A 12,728-nucleotide genomic window follows, 5' to 3' on the forward strand; every position below is an offset into this window, starting at 1 on the left:
TCTTTTCATCTGATGTAGGGCCTTGAAACCTTCAAGTTGGAAGACGCCTGGTTGAATCAGGACACCCAGGTGAAAAGAGCCACAAAAATGTTGAGCATTGGCTAAAGCTTGCCTGTCCGATTGTGTCCAGAACAATAAGGTTGAAATGTAAGACAAATTGCGATGAAGTGTATCGAAATTCTTTTAGCGGTGAGAGGATCCGGACTATCTGACAATATAGATCTAGCGAAAAGGTGTTCCAATTCATGCCTAAGTTTGGCATGTGCCCAAAATTCGGTTTAGAACCACCGGCATAGGTGGCGCGGAATATAAAGAAAAACAGGGTACTGCCCAGAGGGAAAAGCAAAAGATCATGATTTTAATGGAGGTAGGGTCGCTTTCGGTATCTCTGCTCTACTTTAAGAGAGTTTTCATGCTTCCAAAGTGAAGGAAGAAAAAAAAGGGGCACCCACTGCACTGCACAGAAGGCCTACAAAGATAGTACAAAATGAGTGCTTCCTTGTAAGGGAGAGTACCATGAGTTTTAATGTACAAAATGTCAGGACCAAAGATGAAATCGTCATTTTTAGCTTTATATTTCGAAATGTGTAAAGGTTAAAATATAAAAAAAATGGAACAAACCATTTTAAGGTTTGAACACCATTGGTAGAAGTTCAGCTACTTGCGGATGCAAGTGTAACGAAAAGCATAATGCAGCAAACGGACAAAAAGCCCAAGCATCCAGGAAGTTTTGAAAAGAAAATAAACCAGAAAGTTTAAAAAAAGAAAATCAAATTGGTTTTAGGTCATATTCGAATCCTATGTACGTAAAGATGTCTAACTGATCCAAAGATTTCTAATGGGCACGATAACCTCTCGAACTGTAACCATGGCAAGAAGAATTAATTAAGAATGTCAAGTGGTTAAAAAAAAAAAATCAATTGACAAGACTTAGAAATTGTATAGCTCGGGGGGAGCAATATAGAAACTCTAGTAACATAAGAACAATCGCTATTGTGGAGAATGAGAAAGGATTTCAGTAAGAGTCATCTGCTAGCCTAATTTCTAGTTCCAATGTGAATTTCATGTAACAAAGTTTTCAGATTGTTCTTCGGTTTACTGAAACCTCCGCGCACTTACCGTCAACCAACCTTGTCCTATCTCATAAATTGAAATCAATCCCAGTCGCTTCTCTTCAGTATGCGGATAAAGCGACGCCCTTGACGACTGTTAGGACCACGATAAAGAACCTATACGATCTTCATGGTCTCTACAATAACCCGACTGTAGCTACACAGATTGAGAACATTACGTAGTCAGTGAAAACAAAAACAAGAAGCAATGGAACACCAATTACTAACCCGGTCTCCTAACGGAGAAAAGGAACAGCAAGAAAGGAGCTACAAAAGAAGAGGGAAGCAGTCGATAACCATCTCTTCTGGAGTTAAAGGAGCCCAAAGCAAAGTGAGAAGGCATAGTGCTCAGGATAGATAGCGCCACAAAGCCCCACCGCAGATCGCTCGCCGTTCTTTCCATTTAGTTGGTGGTTGGATGGGCGCTATCCCTCCTGAGCTTTACACCTTCTCATCGCTCTTCTTCATCACCTTCACGTGAGAAGCAAGAAAGAACAGACGGTTGAAGCGCATTTATAGAATCGGGTGGCTGCTCAGGAAGCAGTCTCATTGTCTTATACATCTGCACAAAAAGGAAATACATCTGTCAGCAGTGTTTGTAACAGTTGAAACAACAAAATAACAAATATCATGATAATAAATAACGAGTACTAAAAAATGGCCGGAAATCTCAAATCTCTGTTCAAATGGGAGGATAATTGTCAGTTGGACGTTCTGTTCAGTTGGGTACGTAGCTCTCTATTTGCAAATGGAAGGTGAAAGGATGTAACTGCTGCCAACCTTTTCCCCTACGCCCTACCTGATCCCCCTGGTTTTACCGCCTCTCGCACTGAACCGGGTCGACTCCAAACTTTTTTTCTTTTCTTTTTCAAATGGGGATGAGTCCAATCAAAACCAAATGAATCAATTTTTGAAAGAGCAATTTATGAGTCATTTGATAAAGAAGGTACCTTATATATCACATAAATTTGATAAATGAAAAATATACATGTTAGTAGGCTTATAAATTGGGGCTTCCACACTTATTATAATTGCCAAATGGGTACCTCCAACTTTGTTTTGTCATTTTTTTGCTAACTTGCCCTAAAGGTCTAGTATGGTGAGACAACAGTCACAACTGTTTCCTTTCCATAAAAGGTAGGCTGATAACACTATTCAAGTTGAAAGGTTGATAAGAAAAAATAGAGCAGGCCATTAAAGCAATCTCCCACAATGATATGACATAACCAAACCTAAGCCTACCGGTTGGCAGTTGTCAGCAAAAGCAAGACAGTGATTTAAAATTCACAAAATATGATATTATTATTTTTTTCTAGCTTACATTTGGTCGGTCATTAAAGCAATTTCAAATGCAGAACCTACGGAAATTCTTACAGCCGCAAGTACACTGAAACAGTGAAATTTAAGAAAGCAAGCAAAGTGAAGCTGTTAATTCAAGAAATAGTATATAAAGGAAGCCATGGTTGCACTGTGATGGTACTCTTTTAGGGGCGCATCTCATAGAGGGGAAACTTTTTTTGGGACGTACTGAGTGGGTGAAAATTTTACCCCTCCTACATTTCGTACAATTCAACTCTTCAAGTACGTAATTTCCTTTCGACAAAGCTTCGTCTATATTACAACTCAAAAAATTGATATGTTTGAAGCAAAAGCGTCTGACATATTATTTTTTCTAGAATGTTCAACCATTCTACACATGAAAAAAAGGATTTGCCATGCAAGAACTGCTTTCATGCCATCAAATGCCCTCTTCATACTTGAACAATGAGATTGTGTTACACATAGTCTACAATTTTAGACCAAGCTAAACTGTTCCAAGAACCCCAGCTAGGCAAGAAATAGACTCAGCTATGGTCGCTAGGTTCAACTGTTCTGGTTGTACAACTACCATGCACCTAAAAGCATGTCAAATATATATATCAAATTTGATAGTACTGGTTGATGATCTCCAAGCGCCTGCCAATTCATCGATTCAATCAAAACACTAGTTTTGGTCAATGAGTCCAATCGAAAGATAGCATGTCATGAAGATAAGAAAGCCTTCCAGAAGTTTCCACGTTTAACCTTATGCAGCTGAGTTACGTCAACATACAGAGTAGCTTAAGTACCCACAAGGATCACAGTGGGAGTCTATATAAATTCATGATACTTGTATCTCATGGCTATTCTCCTCGGAAGGGATGGATTGACTTGACAGTCATCATGGGCTTTTAGCTCAATATAAAACCACAAACAGTTTTTGTTTTAAAAAAAAAAATCGTCTTCAAGCAATAAGATTCAAAGACATAAACGTAGAAGACGGAATGCCATAAATTTGTAATAAAAGGACTGAATTCCTTAAAGAATATGTGATTTAAGGCTTCGACAGTAAGATATCAGGCTGGAGAGAGAGACAAAGAAAGTTGCAGAGGAGCACAAAGGTCGGCACTGATCAGCTTGCCAGTTGGCCTGGAGTCAACTTGATGAACATAAAGAGAGAGGGAGAGGGGCATGGGAAAGGACGCTTCTTCTGACCGCCTGTCTGCGCCGTAAAGATTTCGACAGTGAGCGGAGGAGGGCAGTTTTGGGGTGTCCTTCCTCCCCTTTCACTGTGCCTCCATTCCAAGACGAAAGGTCAGATAGAATTGATGGGCAACAATCAACCTCCCATGTCGAATTACGTATAGCCGTTCAACGTGATCGAGAGAGAGGATTGTAGGTTTGGCACGTAGGTCCATGTTCAGGCCTTCTAGTGGAAAAAATTAAAAGCGTGTCTGTGACCTGTACTCGTTGTCATGAAGATGGTGTCCCAGAAGGAGGGACGACAGGGAGCGATCTTCTAGAGCCTAGAAATAGACGGGCTACAGAAAGATAAAAAACACTTTTCTTACGACCGATGACAATTCGTCCTGTGAAAAACACTTTTGTTACGACCGGTGACAATTCGTCCTGTGATCTAACACTTTCCACGTTGCAGAGTCCTCTTCTCGCTTGATTTGGTCGCAGAGTAGACTGTAGAGAGCCTGGCCAGCTTAGTAGAGTAGCTGGAAAAAAGGGTCCGGAACTGTAGCGCTACTATAGATAATTAAAGGTATCAAGATTAGGTTTTCGTGTTAAAATTTTGAATTTAAATAGTCATGGGAAGATGGATTGCTTCAATGGCGGATGGCCTGCTACCCACAGTGATCAAAGATGTACATTTGTATATGGCAGTATAAAATGCCGAGTCTCCTGAAAGCATCTGGTTCAGCAGCCAGACGGTCCAATATTGAGCTGCTGGAAGCCTGTAAGTATGAACTGCCATGGGCAGAGGAGCAAGGTCCAGCCCTTCGTGTGACATGGAGAGACACAATATTGTGGATGTTATGAGGATGCTTTTTTCCCAATACCAGTCTTGATCGCTTTCATCCTCTGTTGCATGAGAATTATACCATAGAGTTGACAAAGCTGGAGCGAAGTTACAGGCTACAGCCTATCAATGGCAGCACTCAGTTTACAGTCGCTAGCATTGTCATTGAGTGAGAAACATGGATCGAATCTATGATAAGATCTGCGCAGTACATGCATCGAACTTTCAAAATTAGGTTTCTATAACCTCCCTGAGAGTAAGATGGATATGCAAGGCAACATGATTGAATAAGCAAAATCATTGAGGTGAAAACTCGTTAAAACATTGATAACGTTGCGCCGAATTTGTGTCTGTCACGATCGAATGAAGGAAATATGGGGCTAATACGGGTCCTTGTTCTTATTTTCATTAGAACTTTTTTCCTTTACATTTTGTCTTAATTTCACATTCCGTAGTGCAATATCAGTCTCCTGTTTCTTGATGTTCAACTTCTTTTCCGATGTCCCTGGGTCAGTGTTCTCCTTTCTTGACGAGCTGCCAAAATAGAATTTTGGGTAAAACCCAGTCCTGCATTAAGAAAATCGTAAAGGCTAATGCTTGTGATTTTCATGGACTGAAAAAATTATAGATCAAATGTGAGCTTCCAGATTAAAATTTCACTATATATAGGCTTCATCATCTTAACAACTTTAATCTTAACAATGTAGATAATAATTCTTTTAGTGCTTATTAAATACACACTCTTAAGAATTTGAGGAAAAAAGATAACAGTTACTACTTTTACTCTCTCTCTCTCTCTCTATATATATATATATATATATATATATATTGCTTTACACGCACGCCTTTAATGACATGATCTAGCATGTTTACTTGACATACTTGAGCAATCAAATCAAGTTACTTTACACGCAAAAACACGTGCCTGCAGACGCGCACTCTGGAGTTTTCAGCATTTGAACCGAACGCAACTTGAGATTAATTGAAACGAATGAACCGAAGATTGATTGAAATGTGATATGGACTGCACCCAATCTAAATCCCAGCCATCGGCATCCCCAAACATGTGTATTAATGAGCTTCAAATTTGGAGCCCAAAGTGCATGATCGGATGCTGCTATCAACACACAAGGTCCAAAAAGTCGAGAAATGAAATTAGCAGCTGCTCACCTCATCATAATTTCAACATTCAAAATGGCTTCTTCCTTCGCTGGGGAATTTAGCTGCCTAACTATTTATTGCTTCAAAAAGTTTTAGCGTTGCAGTCTTCGATTGATTTAACGCTTTTTACGCCACTTGTGCAAACTTTTCAAGTAACTAGAACTAAGATGAATTTATAATGTCACTTTTCTGTCGGTGTCGGAGGCACCTGTGGAACTTTGTGGGCAGTTGCCTACACAGCAGATCCACACAAACAACTTATTTATGATTGATGCCTCAGCAGTTTTCGCATGTAAATGTGAAAGCATCTGTTAAAAAGATGAAAAATTTGAATTATTGGCGCGCTCAGTCAGTAATTTCTCGCTCAGAATATGATTCAAGCGTTGCTAACTAAGTTGGCAAACTTTCATATTCAAAGATTTCATTCTCGGAAAAAGAAAATGATGCAAGTGTGTCAAATATTGCTAATATTAGCTTCAAAAGGATTATCATTATTATTTATTCATTCTGAATAACTGATTGTTTAGAGGTCTCGGCTTATTCGGAAAGGAATTTGTTCAATATATGAGATAATGGTATCATTGGTCTAAGGCAATATCTTTTCATGCGAATAAAGATAGTGGCATCATTGGCCTGAGGCAATATCTTTTCAGCAGCTACATGATCTATCCTCGCATCGAACTTGGGGCGCTCTGAATACTCTGATGGTTGTTATCTATGTACATGGGAGTCCAAGGATCCGATCCAGACGGGACCCAAATGATTGATTTTCTTCAGAAAGAAGTTTAATTTTTTAATGAGAAAATTGTGTTTTAAGTGCCAAATATTTAAATATTTTCTGCCTATCGATTTTTGAACCGGAAAAAAATCTTTACACACTTGGGATTTTGACGTTTTTGGGGTCGATTGTGGTTAAATGAACCATGTAAATCACATCCACATGGTTTATCAAAATAACTCCAATATGGATCTAACAACAAGAGTTTGATCCAAATATTGACCATATCCAAAAATCAAATTGTGCAGTGGTTGTGAACCACATGAGAAATCTGTCATTGGATCTTGTATAGATGAGAAATCATATTTTCTTTTTCATGAGAAAATTAAAGACGAAAGCTCAGTGTTATTTTAAGCTTGTGGTACAGTTTCGCCGTAAATGGGGTTCGGTCGTTTGACAAATGACAATAAAAAAACATCATATTATTTCACTTATCTACCTTAAAGATTAGGCACTCTGAATCTATCTTAAAGATTGAGCAGCTACATGGAACGATATGAATGTGATCGTTTTCATTGTCATCTACCCTTATATAAGGTCAGAAGACCGCAATCCAGTCGGTGGCTAAAAGAAGGAAACCGTAACACGTCTTTCCTTCACAAGAAAATCATTAACTCATTAAAAATCTAAATAAAAGAAAATTGCGAACAGTTTTTGAGCAATGACTCCTACAGCCACCGGTCGCCAAAATTTTTCACTTCTACCGTACTTTTTCGTTCAGAACAAATGCTAGGACAATGACAATATATATATATATATATATATACTCAGAACAAGCGTGGGCTTGTAAACACTTCATCGATAAACTTCTGCAAATATTATAATAAACCACACAGAGTTCGTTGAAAATGTGCATCTGACATACATCTTCCCACAGGACCTTTTGGTATCACCTGATGATGGTATAATGAAGGGTCCAAGGTTCAAGAACTGATAGAGCCAGAGAAAACCAACAAAAAATCATCGAACATGTTTATCTTCTTTCAAGTGGGAAAAAATTAGAAACCGTTACTTCTAATTACTGTACGTATGCGTGGTATGAGATGAGTTCTTTACCATTCATATGATTTTTCTATCACTCAAAATAAGGGATATAGACACCTTATTCGTTTTCTTTGATCCCCATGCTTCATTAATTCAATGGTTACGACATTGTTCTTAAGTTGATCTTATACCTTCAGAGGCTGCCTTCTGGTATACATGATCAAGACAGCAAGAACTTGAAGACAACTTTTTCTGAACATAAAATTAGTTCGACCGTTTGCAGCGTTGAGTTCGGTTTCAATCACGGCTTGCAGATGATGTGTTTGCTCATTCTCAGCTCATAGAGACCAACGCCAAGTTGAGTTTGTCGTAGCAGTGAAGACTACTGGTTTAGGTGGACAAGACAGTTTTCTTCCTGATTATTGAAAGAAAACCAAAACTTTCACATGCTCTCCAGAGGTTGAGAGAAAAAGAAAAAGAAAAAGAAAAAGAAAAGATTGGGCAATGGATCATTTTCCGAATCAATAATGCGGGGCTGTTTTTTTCGCTAACCACAAGTTGGGGAGGCCGAGTTACTCAGACATGCTTGGAATGTAAAAGTTTCCATGACAGCCAGCGCTACTTACTTTCTTTGTGGAACTAAAAATCGATAGATTCAAACACATTGCCGACCGATGGGACCGGAGTTATACTTAATTTTAAGAATCTTATAAATGCTGTATCCACGGTACGGTGACGCAAAAGGATGGTCTTAGTTTGAAAGGATAGTACACGGACGACGAAATGTTCTATTAAGTGACAGTTGATGTTATAACAACATCAAATTTCTTAGTTAGGCGTAAGAAAACCTTTTCATACGCCGAATTAAAGGAAACCGGCTTTCAACACAAGCATGGAATGAGTCAGGAATCCAGCATTAATGGTCTTTTGCTTTATACGAAACGCACTGGTCTCTCTGGTCTTGTTTCGGAACACTCCACTACGGCTAATGCTTTACTCACTTTTAGTTACCGCGCAACATCCTATCTTCATTCCCTTGGAACTATGTATTGCAGTTGGCAGATCACACAGAATGAGGTAAATAGCATACTAGAGTAAAGGCTAGGGGGAATGGGACAGATTTAACAGTACAGCTAAACCACTAATTATCTATAATAGGTACCAGCCTATCTCTTCCTGTTCATATTGGAAGCTTTTCTTTCTTTCTCAATTCACAAATCCATCTTTGTTCATGCTGCTGAGTATTAGGTTCATTTGGTTACCCCAGCTCCCTAACCTAATACGGCACTGGGTTCGAGCTGGCTACCCCTGTTCTTGAGCCGCATGTGTCTGAAATCTGATAGCTCTTGCATTGGTCTGCCGCTAGTCAATGGCTTATTTGTTCGCGCATCCCTAGCCTTCATAGCAGGAATTCTCCTCCCACTGCTTGGGAGCTCACGGGTTCCTCTTCTGTGGACGGAGTATGTTATGACCTGGGACACTTTCAATGCCGAAAGAAGGGATCATGGTCTTTCAATGCTGAAAAGAAGGGATCATGGTTTTATCTATCACTATTTGGGTACCATATTCACTATTTTGAGCTTCTGTTCTATTGAATAGAGAACTAGGTATGATTGTACACTTTTTGACATGCATATAAAGGATCGTCCAGATAATTCAATTCAAAGTAATTTGATGTTCTACTTGGCCTGTATGACGTGACCGATCAATAGAAATACTCCAACACTCCATCTTTGTCATATATTTCATATATCATATTAGATAGGTATGATATTCATGAAATATGATTCACTTTCAAGATGCCTTGATGGTGAAATGGTAAACATGTGAGACTCAAAATCTCGTGCTATGTCTGCTCAAAAAGCAAGAAGGGTAATTGATCAAATTCGCGGTTGCTCCTATAAGCAAACACTTAGGATGCTGGAACTCATACCTTATCGAGCTTCTTACCCCATTTTCATTGATAACTTCTTTTTATAAAGCAAATCTACTTGGATTCTTGAATAATCTACATCACTTCTGCCTAAGGAGATTCATATTCCCCACCATTCCCTAGAGGTACTTCTATTGATGATGTTTTGCTGTTTTCTCAAGCCAATTATTTGGACGGCCGGCATAGACCTCATAAGACCTGCCCACTCTGACTACGGAAAATGCCATGCCGCCCTTTTCCTTCGCTAGTAGGTTCGTCTCACCACCAGGGTCTACTTGACCATATTTCGAATTCAATGATTTTAATAAATGGTCTTGGCCGAGATAGGAACTACCATCAATGGTTTATGTAGCCATAAATCCAATTCCGTGCATTGTTTGAGATGAGATCTATTGCTCCGCTTTGCTTTTTCTGCTTTTGCAGATGTTAAAATGGCAGATGTTAAAATGGAGGATTCATTTGTATCTATCTTCCCGACTTCCTCTTGCAAGTGGAGCATAAGCATCCAAGTCCGTACATCCCTTCCGTCACACCATCTTAATTTTTGTCCGCAACTTTACAAAAAAGTCGTCAAATATATAATTAGAGTCTTTATTATATTGAAATATGCTAATACATGGCCCTACAATATATAAAAGATGACGAACTGGATCGTAACGCTGCATTAGACAATGACAAAGATTTATTCCATTCTTTTGTCCCAAGAAAGAAAATAAGAAGGGGAACCAAGTGAGCAAACAGTTAAAAGAGATTTTTCATTCAAAATATTAAGAGGTTGAGGTTATAAACTGAGGATGGATCATTTTTTCTAAAAAGGATTAATATTATTTTATTTTGAACGGGCAGAGACAGGCTGCTCCTCTAAAAACAATGACGGCCACACCTTGTCCGACTAGCCGCTCGGCCGCCGGTGGCGGTTCAACCCGGACTACGCCTTACAGTCGTCCATAACAAAAGGAAAAAAAGAAAAGAGATCGGATTTATGGGATTTCATCTCGTGATATATCTTTGACTTGGTAACGTCTGTGACCTGTCTCCACCGGGAAAAAGGTGCGCGATTCTGTGTGCCGACGCAGTCGCCGTCAGCAGGCGTACAAGCCAAGCAACCGTCTGGTTCCGGGCAAGATCCGGCATTTGCCAAATTCGACTTCATGGAATTCAACGTAATCGAGTTTTCGTCCACCATTGCATCGGCTTTTTATAAATCTCAGTTGATACTCAAATTCCGGAAACCGCCTGCTGAGGGTTAGGCCTCCACCTTTCCGACGCAAAGCTGCCGGGAAGTCGGGCCCCCATCCTTTTTATTCAAGTGAAGAATCAAATGATAGACAATACAAAGATCAAGGATAATTGCGGGGGTTAGGCAACTCTTTTAGTAACTAAATCTAAATTCTTTCATTGTGTTCAGGTAAAAGAATCCGAGAATGAACTGACAGCAATCAAATAAACATGTGATGCACATCGATGTATACTACTCATGTTATTTTATCTTACTCTAGTTCTTTCCTCCCAAGATTCATCGCAACATGCGCATCATCCGCATACCCAACAAAATCTTTTTGCGCCCGTGAGTAGTCCCCCACAGCCAAGAATTTGAGTGACCGCCACTCATGGCAGCGGAGCTTTCCATGGATTCCTTTTCGCACAGGTTAACATCACCTGTGCCGAGGATGAACGTGGGCCAAAACGAGCAGCAAAGCTGGGCCTCAAACTGTGCAGTCAAGCATGGGGATGGGCCCGAGGGTGGGAGGGAAAATGGGCACGCTGATGCTAACCTTTCTCTGTATTTTTCTGCAACTTGCCCTGCAACCTCGTCCCTTTCTGTGGATTTTTTTCTACTTAGTATTCAATCGAATGGGAGGAAAACCTATGGAGATTGCAGTGTGGGGCACGTTAGTTGCAAAATTTGTTTTTGAGAGGAACGAGACGTCAAATTTCCCAGTGCTAATTTCCTCCAAGCAGTGTAGAAATGGACTTGGGATACTATCTAGATAAAAGAAGGCAATGATAAAAAAGATACGAAAGTGCGAAATATTTTTCACTTTTACCATGAAAGTTGTGTATATATTTTCACTTTTATCAATTTGAGGCCTAAATTATTGTTCACACACACATACATATATATATATATATATATATATATATATATATATATATATATAAGATTTGAGGAATTCTTGGTTTTAGTTTGGATAGATAAAGCATGGCCTTTCATGGTACATTGTCTCCAATGCATTGTATCGAGCAGTGTGTCTAAACAAACCTGCCCGATACAATGCATCAGATGAAGTTGAAGATGGCTGAAGGATTTCTGCTCCTACACACACCAAGGATTTATACTCCTACACACAGCCGTTTTTTTCCCTTAGAAGATGAGGCTAGGGATTTGATGTTCGATTGTCTACATTTCTAAGCTGAAAAAAAAAAACCCAAAGAACATGATTTGCATGTCCTAGATGGTTCAACATGGAGAACAAATCATTAAATTCAGTTTGGGGAAGAAAATGTATTCACGACTGAGAGAAGAGAAGGTGCCCAAATGGAGTGGATTTGGAACATATTTGTGTATGTTCGACTACATTTCCTTTTACCGAAAAATTCAACTCATACTCGAACACTAATCCAGGAAGTCGAATCAGAAACAAATATAAGAATCCAAAAAGTCCAACAAAAAAGAAGAATGTTGAACAGTTGAATCATACGACTATTAGTCCCAATGGCGGTGTAGATCTGATAAGAAATGACTCGTGTGCGGCATGAAGTTAAATCATATGGGTATATTCCATTATGTCTCCAAAGTTTCCGTCACTGAAGGCCTATCAATATGCAGCTCATCATATCTTTCTCTCTTTACTCGTTAGAAGAAAGAGTTGGACGGTTTGATTTTACTAGAGACAGTCTTTCACTTTCAGAGGAAAGAAAAAGTTTGTCAGTTTGGCAATGCGAAAAGCAAGCCTCATGGGATTAGACATTTGTTTATCAGTGGGAAGAACTTGAACGTTATTCAATTTTTAACAGGCGAGAAAAGCGATGGAAAAGTTTCAGACTTGAGCGAAGGTGCAGTAGGCGACCGCCATTATTGGTCATTGAATGGAGTTTCGGAGGAACCGGAAATGGTGGGAGGAGAGTAAGTGATAAGATGCCTGCCTTTTGTAGATTGACTTGGCAGACTAGAAAGATCTGGTTTTGGCAAAGACCACTGTAGCCCACTTGCAATGATTCTGCAAGGGGCCTTGCAGCTGAATCAACCATGCGTCTTGGCTATTGATCGGTGCAACAGTTCCGCCGTGCCAATTGGATCCCTCGGATTCCAATTCCATCAATTTCCCAAAAAAGTGTATTCAATGGACCTCACTTCACACACTTAAAGAGAAAAGGGTTCCTTCACATGATATATATATATATATATATATATATATATATATATATATA

Source organism: Nymphaea colorata, chromosome 10, assembly GCF_008831285.2.
Source record: "Nymphaea colorata isolate Beijing-Zhang1983 chromosome 10, ASM883128v2, whole genome shotgun sequence".
Lineage (NCBI taxonomy): Eukaryota > Viridiplantae > Streptophyta > Magnoliopsida > Nymphaeales > Nymphaeaceae > Nymphaea > Nymphaea colorata.